Source organism: Bacillus rossius, chromosome 2 (assembly GCF_032445375.1).
Source record: "Bacillus rossius redtenbacheri isolate Brsri chromosome 2, Brsri_v3, whole genome shotgun sequence".
Taxonomy (NCBI): Eukaryota; Metazoa; Arthropoda; class Insecta; order Phasmatodea; family Bacillidae; genus Bacillus; species Bacillus rossius.
Window position 1 is genome coordinate 62,140,256 of NC_086331.1, and position 15,356 is coordinate 62,155,611.

General features: G+C 36.5%; 1 protein-coding gene across 3 annotated transcripts in view; it reads left to right on the forward strand.

The window, feature by feature from the left end:
• The first annotated feature begins 4,335 nt into the window (after nucleotides 1–4,335).
• The window catches only part of LOC134529322 (uncharacterized protein KIAA2013 homolog), a 138,981-nt gene continuing 127,960 nt past the window's right edge, over nucleotides 4,336–15,356 (forward strand). For 2 of the 3 annotated variants that reach the window (XM_063363266.1, XM_063363267.1), the window contains exon 1: nucleotides 4,339–4,597. The gene's annotated coding sequence lies outside the window, so the exon portion shown is untranslated. Of the gene's footprint in view, nucleotides 4,598–15,356 lie in introns of all 3 variants that reach the window. The other variant, XM_063363265.1, reaches the window with a different exon arrangement.

A 15,356-nucleotide genomic window follows, 5' to 3' on the forward strand; every position in this document is an offset into this window, starting at 1 on the left:
ACGCGTGCGCGGTCCCTGCGTACTGACACGTAACGTCGGCGATGGTTCGGCAGTGAGTAACTATGTCCCTCACAAAGACACGTGATGCGTGCGCGGTTCTTACGTACTGACTCGTGACGTCGGCGAAAGTTCAGCGGTGCGTAACAAGGCTTACGCGTCCTATAATGACCGACTCGTGACGTAACTTACGTACTCGCAGCTCGGACACCCAATCGCGTGGGCGGCACGTCGTAGGCAGCACGGCTGCTGCGAAAATGCTCGTCCTATGGCGGAGTCGCCGGACCGTGAGCTCGACAACCCGTCTCGCGATCAGCGCGGAGCGGAGCGCACGTCCGCCGCTGCTCGAGTCCTGAGTTCAACTGCTCTCCCCGCCCGCCCGCGGGCCGTCTCGCGCAGGCTGCGGGGGAGGGAGGGGAAATCGGCCGGCGTGGGAGAGCGCCACCCCTCGCGACGCGGATGAGCGCCAGGCCGCGCTTACATACAGACACTGATACACAATTACGAGAATTACAAGACTATTACTAATAAATACATTACAGTTACATTATTTACACACTTATTAAAAAGTCACAGTCATTTGGCAAAAATATATACAACATAGAATCTTTTATACACTAATACTGGATCACTGGCATGCTAGGGCGCACGCGGGTGCGTCCCTGGCCGATGCACTATACTTAGGGATCACTGGGGGGAACAAGGGAGGACGTTGACGAGGCATAACGGCCTGAAGGAGCCGAGGAGACACTTGGGTCGACGTCAATTTCTTGGAATGCATATTTACATAACTTCTGTTTGATGAAATATTGATTTTGTAAATAAGTTGCAAAAATGCTTAACGTTTATTGATAATGTGTATATTGAGTCTGGATAATTTACTATAAGAATGGTTTTAGTTGCAGTGTTCACAGCAAAAAAAAAATTAATTTTCAATTTTAATACTTCTGTTTAACCTATATGTTTTCTGTGTTGAACTGGTTTTTGTTATTGACCTCTTGATATTGTATGAACTTTATGCTTTTATTTATTAAGTTAAAGTGTAAATAAGGTGGTTCAATATAAATGTATATTTAGAATGTAGTAATGTACAATTGACTTGCTCCATACTGCAAATACAGGGGTCAAATGTAGTGAACTAAAATAAAATAAAATAAAATAAACATCTTTCTTTCAACCTAATTGTATATTGTAACAAAAGTGTTCATGTTTGTTTCTAACTCGTAATAGCCTGCCATGTGTAATCATCTTGTATGTTCTCCACCTGGAGCAGAATGCTGCTCAGGGAGATAATTGTAACTGTGCTATATTTCTGCATCTAATCTTGAGAAATAAATAAATAAATTAGGTATGTCATATAGCCACTTAGCTCACTACGAAACAACATAGGTTCAAGTAATATTTGCCAGGTGTATCGTTTAGGAGGTAGGCCTAATCGTCTTAGGCTGCAGGTAAGTCTCTTAATTGAATCAGTTTTTAACTATAACATTGACGTCGACCCAAGTGTCTCCTCGGCTCCTTCAGGCCGTTATGCCTCGTCAACGTCCTCCCTTGTTCCCCCCAGTGATCCCTAAGTATAGTGCATCGGCCAGGGACGCACCCGCGTGCGCCCTAGCATGCCAGTGATCCAGTATTAGTGTATAAAAGATTCTATGTTGTATATAGTTTTGCCAAATGACTGTGACTTTTTAATAAGTGTGTAAATAATGTAACTGTAATGTATTTATTAGTAATAGTCTTGTAATTCTCGTAATTGTGTATCAGTGTCTGTATGTAAGCGCGGCCTGGCGCTCATCCGCGTCGCGAGGGGTGGCGCTCTCCCACGCTGGCCGATTTCCCCTCCCTCCCCCGCAGCCCGCGCGCGACGGCCCGCGGGCGGGCGGGGAGAGCAGTTGAACTCAGGACTCGAGCAGCGGCGGACGTGCGCTCCGCTCCGCGCTGATCGCGAGACGGGTTGTTGAGCTCACGGTCCGGCGACACCGCCATAGGACGAGCATTTTCGCAGCAGCCGTGCTGCCTACGACGTGCCGCCCACGCGATTGGGTGTCCGAGCTGCGAGTACGTAAGTTACGTCACGAGTCGGTCTTTATAGGACGCGTAAGACTTGTTACGCTTCGCTGAACTTTCGCCGACGTCACGAGTCAGTACGTAAGAACCGCGCATGCATCACGTGTCTTTGTGGGGGACATAGTTGCTCACTGCCGAACCATCGCCGACGTTACGAGTCAGTACGCAGGGACCGCGCACGCGTCACGTGCCTCCGCGAAACAGTTGATTATTTGGAACTTTGTTACGTGGGAGAACCGCCAGTACGCGTCGGAACGACTGGGCCATACGAGACGGTCATCGGGAGTCCGGGTCATCGTGGGAGGGGCGCGCACCCCGCGACGGATCCGCCAGGCCGCGGCAAGCTCTCTGAACGAAATAAAAGAGCTCGTGAACCGATTAACATCGAGTGGTCCTTTCGATCTACCTGTCATTCTACCTCAACATCCCTCCAGGTCCCGCATTTCCAGGTCCCGGCCACGTCGGCCTGGACCCACACCTCTCCGACGAGAGCAGTACGGGCATAACAGACATTTCTAGCAAACAGGGAAATAGGGACCAGAAGCCGAGGGACGTCAACATATTAGTTTCACGGTGACTGGATTTGTGTGTTTTAGGTGTTCAAAGCGAGTGAAAATGGCTTTGTAGCACGTTTCCCTTGGTTTATTATAATTTAGAGAAATCACGGATAGTTGGCACTTTCTTTTCTTGTTCTTATTACATGACTGTGTTAAGGTTGGGCAGATCTGGCCCGGATATGAGCTAGTGTACATTTTCTTATCCGTGATGTCATGTGGCCGAGATGTATAGTGTTGAGTAATGATTTCATTAGATTGTAACATAATGAGTTGTTACCTAACCTAAGGTAAACCTAACCAAACATAATTTTAACCTAATAAACCTTATCCCAATGTAATCTAACCTTATCATACTTAACAAATGAGGGTAAATGTTCCGTATTGCGTATCCAGGTGTATCTAGATATACCTTTGATCCTGATGGCATGATCCTGTACAACTGAACCTGTGGTACATGATGTTTTTTTTTTATCAGTGGGGATGAGCGTAGCGCCAACGCATTTTACAGTGAGTAAGCTGATATAAAAAATAAATTACATCAGGTTAAGTTAGTTCTTTAGTAAAAACAGGGATTTTTTTTTCAAGACCTTTGCACGAGAAGTTATTCCTGATATTTACTATATAATTTGAATTTATTGCAACAGGTTGACTACCTACTGTCCTAGAACTAGGCCTAATACTTTTCATGCTTTACTCACTTAGGTGCGTACCAAAAGAAAGGAATTATAGTGTGCACATTAGTTGTGTTTTTTTTTATATTTTAATATTTCTGGAGGATCAAATGCAACAAATTTGATATAGGTCTTCCCACTATTTTTTTTCTTGTATGCAGATATGGTCATGGATTTTGTGCTGTATAACCTCTGATTTCACGCAAATAAAATATTTCGTAAGTTGCCTATGCAAACACGCCGTCACACACGGACAAATAGGCTCGTCACTTAATTAAACACGCTCTAACACAACAAAAAATCACCGTCTCATAATACTTAACCACTAGCCAATCTACGCATGAATCGTAACTGAATGCATTCGTTATGTATGGTCCACGCATTAAACTTTAATGGCAAATTGAATATAATTGTGTGTCGAGTAGAAATTTTACGGAATAATGATCCATACTTCAGGAAAACGTAGCAACCAATATGTGTTTATGAGCAGCGCACACGCCACAAACATGGCGGCCAACTTTTCGACTGTCTGCTGTCGAGTTCGCCAAGATCAAAGAAACCGCGCCTCTATTTCGTCTCTGGTTCACTTATATACTCTGTGGCGGCGCTATCATCTAATCGTAAGGTTGACGGTTCGAATCCTGGCAGGTGCGAGTTTTTTTTGTACTTGTAAAAATAAATACGAGCACGTATAATTTCAAAAGTAATAAATATATTTGAATAATGAATGCAAATAAAAGTAAATTTATTAATTAAATTGTAATTTTCAGGTAAGGCCATGATAACTAATGGTCAATTAGGTTAGGTTAGCTACATTATAAATACTTTAAAACTTTGTGGACGGTTGATTTGGTTAGGATAGCTACATTAAAGATACTGTGAAATCATGTAAACTGTTTCCTAGCACTGGATAGCTACATATTAAAAAGTTATTTGCTAAGCAACCATAAAATGATTTTACAGTATTTTTAATGTAGCTATACTTACCTAATATAACCAACCATCCACGAAACAGTCTATGTGGCATTTTTATACTGGAGAGAAAAAACGCGCGCTTAAAAATAAAAAACATCCAGGGGGTAGGCGCTCCCGATCGGCTAACTTCGGAAAGGATCGGCATTTGCGGCCAGTTGCAGGAAGGTAGCATTGCTGTCGCTAGACTCTTGTTATTTGATTAAGCTCTCTATTATATACATATGCTTGAAGACTTGTTATCATTAGGTTTGTCTATGGCAGAAGTACAGTGTTCTGTTTGTTATTTGCTGGCAGTAAGAGGTTTGAGATACAGAATTTGCAAATACGCCTGTGAGTTCGATTTCTGTAATGATATATGTTATACACTATATGGAATCCAAAAGGATTCTATTCAAGTGTAAATGTGTAACGTAACCTATACCGTGTGTCGCCCCAATGTTTTTACTACGGGTCAGTGATCCTGTTCACCTACGACTTAGTTCTGCGTATATAAAATTACTCGGTAATAATCTTACGTCGCGGTATTTCCTAAATTAATAATAAAATTCTGAAATTACTTTTTCCGGACACTAAAGATGTTCCTCTATCTACCTTGAAAACAGCGTCTTTACTTTCCAAATGGTTTCTGAGAAATCACCATAATGTAGCTTACATTACAGTACTTATGCCTTCATGCAGCTGTCGCAATTTTTCGTTTATACGCAGATCCAGATAAACACACATCACAGGATCGGCAATCCTATGTTCTCAACAGTCCATTACTAGGAGCTAGGACACGTTTTATTTGATTAATTGATTGATTGTTACACTTGTTACTGGCCTTCCACCTGGTGGCAAAGAGGCCCCCCCCCCCATACTCAACCCAATTTCTGAAGCCTCTTCCTCAAGTCCTTTCCTCTTCTCACATCCAGTATCGTTCCATCAATCCTATTTCACTCCCTCCCCGTACTTACCAGTAATACTGCCTTCCTCTTTCCGTTCTTCTCCACACTTTCTCAATCTTCCACCCATGATCTCTCCTCCCTCTATACACCCCTTTGTTCAACCTGTCTCCCAACGTTCGTGCATATTACAAATATGTGATATAGATAGAATCATCAATTTTATTAATTTAGCTACATCAAAAATACTTTAAAATATTGCGGACGGTTGGTTAGGTTAGTGTAGCTACATCAAAAATATGGTAAAATACTTTTAATGATTACTTAGGAATTAACCACGTTGCATAGCAATCAGTTCACACCAGTCCATTCTGAGGCATGAACATTTCTGAAGTTCACCGAATTTCGCAACTTGCAAGAGTAACTTCAATAGCTCATATTATAGGATAAAAAGTGTATGACAGATGTCCATATCATCTTTGATAGACGGAGAGATTAGAAAATTGGCGAGCTGCATGTAAAATACTTAAAAATAGTATGGGTAGTTGATTAGGTTAGGTTAGCTACATTAATAATACTGTTAATTATGTGAACAGTTGGTTAGGTCAGGATAGCTATATAGGCCTAACTTAAATTGGTAATTCCTAAGTAACAATTAAAAATATTTTACAATAATTTTAATGTAGCTGTACTAACGTAACCAATGTATTAAATTATTTTTAATGTAGCTAACCTAACCAAATAAACAATTCTCATGATTTGACTAATGTTCTCCAAAACATACATACACAGACCCACATGGGAAAGCAATCAATAGTGGCGGCTGCCTCAATGCACAGATATTGTGATTTAAACTATAAATGTTGATTTTTCATAAACCAGTAGGAATTTATCAATGCTGTTTACAGTGTATATACAGAAATGTGTTAAGTGTTTGCTAAAAGTAGTTTTTGGAATTTTACTATTTTCAGAAAAGCAGAGACGTAAGAATTTTATGTTCGGTTAGCAACATTAATTAAGGGCCCCGTTCGGCTGGTGTGCAAATGGGCTAGAGCATTATAGCATTTCGTTTTTGCTCTGAGCTGGATGATGACATTGGGAACTGTTGCTCGTCCCCTTCCACTTTTTGTGTGATAAAATCCCTCCCTTCTCTAGCACTAGGTACCCTGGCCTTGAGTACTAGGTACTGCTGGCCTTGAGATGACAGCTCCACCCTTCTGCTTCTTTAGTTCAGCATTGTTAGCACACCATTTTCACACAGCACATCTTGTGTTACGATATTGCATAATATGTGTTAATGTTGTGAAATATTGTATATCAGTTATACAGATAATAATGACTGCGTGCGTAAAAATATTATTGTTTGAATCCCTGTCTTGAAACACAGTTCTAGATGCAATTACATTCTTTGAATGATTCTTGCAATGGGGAAGATTGATTTTAAACATTGTGGACATACAACATTGCTAGTTTACACTGTATATCGTAGAGAAACCTCAAGAATGGGAAAATAAATATAAAAACAAGAATACAGAGATACACAGAAATCAAATCAAAATCAGCCGAAGTATAGTTGATTTTTCTTGGATACATTTGTTAGTAACTTATATATATTTTTAAGATGGCCTTCAGAAATTATTTTAATAGCTTTTTCAGAATATGGCTATGATGCTGATGCCACTATGAGATAAAAGTAAGGCAGACAGGCCTTGGTAAAAAGAGTATTGAACAAAAATATTATAAAATTGAACCGATTTAAAATCAAACTATTAAATGCTTAAGGTAACTGTGTGTTACTTATATAAGTTAACGCAGTACATTAACATTAATTTTACTTTTTTTATAAAAAAAATTCTAAAACATTATAAAATTACTCTTCTCAAATTGTAGCTTAATATTTTTTTTTTTGCAAAAAATTTTTATGCATCTACAATTGCTACACAAAAACATTATTTTTCTAATGTGGTACACCAATAGTAGCATGATGTGAACTCTTTATAGCTGATGGAATACTATATACGTACACAAATCATTTTACTTTCATATACATCAATGACAACATATCAGCAAACATACCTCTAAACAATTCCTCAGTTTTCAATCAATTTTCTTTCATTATCGTCTGGCATTGAATTATCAGAGCACAGGTACATTGATCAATCGCATATTTGTGTTATGCTGGACTTACAATGCCTTATGGTCCTAGCCCTAAGTTTGATACCCCAACAGTATCCATCCAACTGCATGACCATGCATGACTGTCGGCTAAGGAAACCAAAAATATTGTGTTTTAACAAGTATTAATTTTTATATTTCTGTCATAACTTGCTTTTGCTTATTAATATTTAATAGAGAAATGATCCAATTTTATGTTATCAACTCATCAATATAATTACAAATTATCAAACTATTACATGATGACATTTTTAGTCAAAAATAAATACAATCTTGAAAGCCGCCTTGAATTTTATTTTGTAATATTGTGTTCGTTTTTTCTGCCTATGGCACAAATCATTCTGATACTGACAAAAGTAGAAATACACAGTAAATTCTTATTTTCTTGTCCAGTCAGAGATGCGCTGTCATAATAACGTAGGATTTTATTGGCTGTTGAAATTTTTTTTTTCAGTGTCAGGGCACTGTAAATCCAGCTTTAGTATTTGTAAATATGTATTTCATTTAATTTGTATTTACAAACTTCCGTGCGTGTGTATACAGTTTGGTCTGTTTTTTTAACTACATACAATCACAGGCTAGCAGATAGTGGTGACGCTTGTTCAGTAATTGGTCTCTTGTGAAACGCAAAAAAAAAAACGCTTCTATGTAACTGTTCTTATTGTGGCTTGTCATGAGTCAACCTTGATTCCATCTAATGTGCTATTTTTTCGTGTTGCCTATCTCCGAATCCATCACCTCTACATGCATACACCTATCCCTCACTTAGCTTGACTAATTCGTTCCTAAAAATGCTCGTGTTATTCAAAATCACGTATTCTGAAGCATTAGTTTCCATAAATAGCAACGCTAATTTATTTAATGTGTTCCAAAATTGTGTAGGAAAATATACTTTACGTACTGTAATATAAATGCGTTGAATAACACTCAACTATAAATATGTCACACCATTTATCTTTATATGCCTCCCATCGCACTTTATATGACAAATACGACACCACGTAATGGGTTATACGTGATTATATACTTTATCGCCAGTTGGTTGGCTGACTTGCCCGCCCGAGCGTGACCTTCAACTCACGTCGCGTACCTTTCTAAACTATTTTTTACTGACAGTGAAACCGATATTACTATCCGGATAGTTACATTTCAATGTTTCAAATATTAAAGTGCTTATTTGCATATCACCACCTGGTTCACACCAATCCTGTCAGGCCAATGATTATTTTTTTCATTGTAACATTCATTTAACAACCTTTTCCACGTGAATCATCTGTTCATTTCTGTTCTGGTATCTGTCAAATATATTCCCGCTAGTACAACCAACAGCATCAGACTTATATATAAAATATATAAACTTTTGGTTAGTGTCCTTATTTCGTAAATTGTGCGCACAGTTGAATTGATTAAAACTAAAGTGCGACCAACATAAGCGTGGCCTTCATGACAATCTGCTTGGGAACACGATGCATTATGAGTGATCAAGCACGTACAGTTACCGGCAGCTGTATGGGCAGACGTTGCTTTTGTTTGAGTGAATTCCCTGCCACTGGCTAGACTGAGTTCATGGCCCGGTTTGTGGCCAGGCGACAACAGTACGGCATAGCTGCATATGCGCGGACGTAAAAACATTTGGTCCTTTACACTCCATAGCCGCAATTTAACTTGCCATAGCCAATGTTTGTACAACAGCCGATAGCGTAGACAGACCTGCGCGCGCATCTCTTTCCCCCTTGTTTGGCTTACTGTATCCCATGGCACATCTGTTGTTTACAGAAGTTGAAACAGACTTTGTGGCGTCGTGCTCGACTTTTTTTTTGCCTGCGGAGATTTTGTGCTAACTGAAATTTACAGATGTGTTATTCAATTCAAGATTGGGGCAGTAAAATTCACATCGCACTAAATGAATCCGCGCAATCTGGACGTGCTAAGTGAGGGATAGGTGTACAATATAATAATTGTATTGTTACATTACATGCTGTTGAATAAATTATATACAGCATATCAGCAGAAACATACTAGCAGAAACATACTTCACAGACACAGGTTGGTACTTCGAACATTACGTAGTGTTTAGATGCTAGTGCTTGGGAGAAGAGATGTAACTGATATGATAACTACTCTGGCAGTGTCTCAGCAACCATTTCACCTCCCTCCAAGCTTTTAGCATGGCGAGAGGACATGCATCCGGAAGACAGTTACAGAGACATTCTTGTTAAAATGTATGAATCAATGCAAAAATGTCTAGGGCTTGTCCAACTGGTGAGTTCCTTAAATTCTAATATTTTTTAGTCCACATTAAAGTAGGCCATTTTCGTGATGTTGGCGGGGTCAGAAAAGGGTAAAAGCAGTTACAAGGAATCTCGAACCCATCAGACAGACATTGACTGTACTTTTTATTCTTTTCCTGCGCAAATCAAAAAACTAAATATCTCAAGTACTTTTCAAACAAGAGTTGTAGACGTAAACATCTACAGTAACTTTCTTCCAGCGTTCAGACGGTGCCCTTAAACTGTGAAATCATGTGAGTAGTTGGTTGATTTAGCAACATTAAAAATACTATAAAATAGGTGTAAATGGTTGGTTAGGCTAGGTTAGCTATAGCAAAAATAAACTCAGAAAATGGTATTTTTGAGTACATACTACTTGACCCAAAAAATGCTGTGAAGTATTTTTTTAATGTCACTGACTTAACACAACCAACCAATTGTTTTTGTACTTGAAAAATTTCAACAGGATTATCATCTATCTTTGTCCTGTAAGTTTATTAAATCATTAATAATATTACTTGTAACACTTAAACTAACAGATAAATGGGTCTAATAATGTGTGTTGTGCACAAAAATTTAAACTGATTATAGGTACTTTATTTTGTATTGTGGGAACTGTTTATACTAAAGCTAAAAATTTTAATTCTTTATATTTTGTGTGCTTTAAGAAAACAATACCCTTTTATTGTGTAACTCATACAGGGTGGCCATAAAACTATGATTATTTGATTAATCTTGTAATTTAAGAATGTATTTGTGAATTTAAATTTACAGTAGGTATTTAAAATTTGGTATGTGATGATATTTAATATAAAACATAACTTTGCTTATTATGTTTGTAATTTCATACAGTTTACTGATTGATTAAATAAAATTTTAATATTTTAAAATCCTAATCTTTATCTTATTTTATAAAATATAGCACAGTGTTAGTAGTTTTCAAACACCTATTTGGTATTGTACAGAGAATTTTAAATACATGTCGGAAATGATGTAAACATAAACAAAAAGACCCTAAAAAGGTGTGTAGACAGTTCCTACTGCACTTATATCTAGTTATTACTCTCAAACAACTGTGGACTACAAGTTTCTTTTAATGTTAAATAGCTAAGAAACTAAATTTTAAAGCAAGTAGTACTGGTACAGTTATTAATTTTTTTCTCTTTGACACCCAATTAAATAATGTAAGGTCTACATGAAAAATATGTTAAGACAATAATAAAAGTTTTTTTTTGTATTGACCAACAATTATTGTAATCTCATAACTTGTACAAGTCTTGTGATAAATATTTAAATGTTCATGAATCACACATTGCCATAAGTGTGATACCTAATATACTTTTATATATTTTAGAGCTGCAAATCTTCGTGCCAATATTCATGTCTCTCTTTAAAAATAATTCTTTCGTCAGAACATCCATGTATGGCAGACTTTTAGAAGTTGCTTTGATGAAACCAGTAGCCACTATTTTTAAGCTATATTATTACATCACTACACTTGACAAAAATTATTTTAAACACACGCTGAAATTGTATGAATGAAACTACAATTCAGAAAATTTTATACCTACTTCCACATTTTCTTTCAGGAGCAAAAAGATATTGGCACATTGTTAATGACATGGCTTTGTTGTAAATGGGGAGAGAATATTTGCACCAAGCTAATTTTGTCTGGAGACGTCAGGCCAATCACAAAGAATTCTTGATCTATTTGAAAACTTCGAAACTTTTGTAATTTTGAAGAACCTTTTTTTTTTATAAATGTGTGTTGGACTATTTTTCCTACAATGTACACAATTCACCTAACTTGATTCTAAACACTGATAAGATTTTCAGTGAAATAGCTGATGCATGCATGTTCCCCACTGAAACCTCCAGAACATGTGTAAAAGAAATACAAAATCCTCTAAAACAGGTTCATACAAAAGAATTCAATCTTGTTACTCAATTTCTTTTGCCAGGCTTCTCAATTTGCTAGTCAGCACACCATGACAGGGTGTTTATTGCATTTTAAGGGAATCCTAGTGCCCCAAATATTTCTATATGTGCATCATGTGACATGGTTGTAATTTGAATACCAATTGTTGAGTCAGCAGCAAACTGATTTTAAGTACACATACACTTTTACAGGCATTGTGTAAGGTTAACTTGAGTGCAGTAATAATAATTGTAGCTTTTCCCTGACTCTCAGGTGAGAAACCACAACCTTAACACCCGACTGGAGTTTTTTACAATCCAAACAAGAAAATCTTAAAGTATTAAAAATGCCACAAAAAATATTACTGAAAAATCCTCCAAGTCCCGATAATAAAAAATGACTGTACAGTAGAACCTCTGTAAGTCAAACTCGAAGGGAGACGCCAAAAATTTCGAGTTATAGTGTTTTCGACTTAAGCGGATTTTGATTCGACATAAAGAGGTTGAGATTCATTCTTATACATTTTGTGTTAGAGAGGTAAAATAAATAAAAATTCAAGTTGCAGAGTTGACAAACATATTTTTATTTATTATAAATCAACATAATTTCAAAACATCCTTAAAATAAAAAAATATGGCATTAAAAAAAGTCAGTAATTTTTTTTTGCTCTAGATGATTCGATTGTTCTCTATCTATAGCATTGTCTAAGGTATAAAGAGCAGAAAATTCTTGTTCTTCAGAGTTGCTGGTTTGCTCTATAAAATTCTGTAAAGTATTCAATGCGGTTCTTGCCTCTTTGATGGAAACCCATGGAGCGCATGTAATATTGTTCGAGTCTTCTCTGTCATCTAAATCATTAGTATCGGTTTTCTGGGGTACTGAATCGATAATTTCGTCATCAGATAATGTCCCATCAGTCAAACTCCATCATCGCACTTAACAAAGTCCTCAAAGGATATTCCTGATTCAGACACCACTATATTCCATTCTGCAGGAGGTGAAATAGAAAAATCTTCGGTTTTCTTCTGTTGACGACGATGAAAAACCACAGTGTACATAACAGTTTTTTATAGTAGTCGCAGTTAACATTTCGCCAAGCTTTATCAACCATTCTCATGGCTTGCAATACATCTATAGTAGAATTCTTTTTTTCTTCCATATTATCCAATATGTTCCTGACAACTTCTTTCCGATATAATGACTTAAAGATACCTTGATCCATAGGCTGTAATTTTGATGTGGTATTGGCGGGCAGATATTGGATTTTAACAGCTTAATTTGTGGAATATCATGTGCTGTACAATTATCAAGGAATAACAAGATTTTTCTTTTTTCTTTGGCCATTTTCTTATCAATATTTATGAGCCAGTTTTTGAAAATTGCAGAAGTTATCCATGCATTTGTATTTTCTTCATTTGCAAAGGTAGTGATTTACATCTTGAAAAACGAGGTTTTTTGGATTTGCCGATGACCAATGGTAAGAGATTTTCTGTGGCCGACAGTTTGCTGCTAGCAGAATAGTCAAACGTTCCTTGCTATGCTTCCCACCATGGCATTTATCATTTTTAAAAGTTAGAGTCTTATCAGGAAGATATTTAAAAAACAGCCCCGTTTCGCCAGCATTAAAGATATTGTCAGGTTTGTAACCATGTAACAAATCTTGCAATTCACTTTTCCATTTGTTACATGTTTCAATGTTGACACTTGCAATTTCCCCTCAAACATTTTTTAAAAACAAGTTCAGGTCTTCTTTTGAACTTTTCTAGCCATCCATTACTGACCCTGAAATTAGCGAGTCCCAATGATTTAGAGTATGTTTCATCTTTTTCTTGTAACAGTGGTCCACTAAAACTGATATTTTGGCTCCAACACTGCTCAAACCATTTAAGTAAGCACTCCTCCAAGCCTGGAAATTCTGAAATTCGTAGTCTTTTGCATGACAAACTTTGACCGTTTGTATTTTTCTTATGATGTCTGATTCATTTTTTATTATTGTTGACAGTACTCATTGGCAGGCCAAATTGTTCAGCAACATCTTTCTTCTTTTGACAGCTCTTTACAGCTTCGAGCACTTCCAATTTTTCAGCGAGACTCAAAGTTTTTAGTTTACGTTTCACAGCACTCATGTTTTAACAATTTTATTTGTAAACTATTGTACAAATTGATGTGGAGCAGTTGTAACAGTCGACAACAAATGACTTGCTTCGCTAAAGTTCAAATGAAATCAAAAATAATAAAATTAAACACCTGACACCAAGCAAGCAGACACATGTCATAAATTCGTGGTAATCCTATTTATTGTGTACTCCTAAATTGATTTCTGAGAAACAATGTCGACAAATTCTTAAAATCGGTAACTTATTTTTCTTCAAACTATAGAGGTAATGAGGTTGAAATAATCGAGTTGTAAAGGTTGTAAAATAAAACATTGCTATGTTCGAGATACAGAGGTCCAATTTAATTTTTCGAGTTATGGAGGGAAAATTTGTACCAAAATGGCTTGGAGGGACTCACTGATTATTTCAACTAATAGAGGGTTGAGATTTCGAGCAACAGAGGTTTTGGGGCTTAAATGGAAGGGAACACAAATTTTTTTCGAGTTTGGGAGGTTTTCGACGTATCGAGGTTCGACTTATAGAGGTCAATAAAGATGGACGTAAATTGGGCTGGAAAAATAAATGTTTGAATGATTATTTGCATATATTTTCCCTAAATTACAAAAAAATACTTTTTACATCATCATGCTGTTTCAGTGACCTCAGAGTATTTACATTGTACTGCAAAATACCTACAATACCCTCTACATTAAACCATTAATACTCATGACAAGAAAATGAAATAACCAACTTGGCATGTGAGACTGAGTCTCAAACCATAGTTTGTGTGCTTTACTGTTTTGTCATTGTGTCTCCTGGATTCACTCCAGCCAACCACTATCATATTCAGGGTTTTTACAACTAAAACATATGAACATAATGGAGCAAACTTTCTACAAAAAAATAATGTTGCAAAAACTAAAAAAAAATAAACAAAAATACAATTTCTTGTTTTACTGAGAACTTAGTTCTTAAGTGGCTTGTAACCCACCATAATCTTGTTGACTACAGGGCTGACATATCACTTAAAGTTTTTGATCTACTTTTTCTTGTTGAATACATCATATTAACTCTTTTTGTGTATAACTGTGCAATGTAAAAATATATATAATTGCTGTGTACAACTTTTACTCTCTCTTTCCATTGCACAATTTTTGCCATTAGCATTGTCCTTGTTTCGGTGTGCTATCTGTTGCCAGATAAACACCAGAGAGCACAAAAGTTTTAGACATAACTTTGTAAAGTAATGAAATATTTTTCAATATCTCAAAAATTATATTGTGTAATGTAAAAATGAAAATGATAATTTTGGAAATACATTTCCTTGTATTTGATCAGTTGTGTCATCCGATGATATTAACTTTTTATTTCTAAGGAGATGTAATTGAAAGATGCCATTTTTGTCTCTACTGTTTTTGTTAACAATTTTTTTATATAATTTAATATTAAAAAGTTTGGCTCTTTTGAGCATAGAACATACTTTTATGGAATGCTTTGTTATTAATAGTGTATGGCTGCTACAAATAGTTTCTTCTGTGAAATAATATTTGGTGTTTAGCATGGTATTTTTTTCATTGTTTTAATGACAACTGTAATAATACTTTTGATAGACACTACTTTGTGATCGTATAAAATTGACAAAAAGTAAAATAAAAAATAATTTTAAATATAATAGGCCTAACTAACTATTGTATACAAAATAAGATTTTTAATTTTAACAAGCCGGGTAGTATCAATCTAGCAAATGTG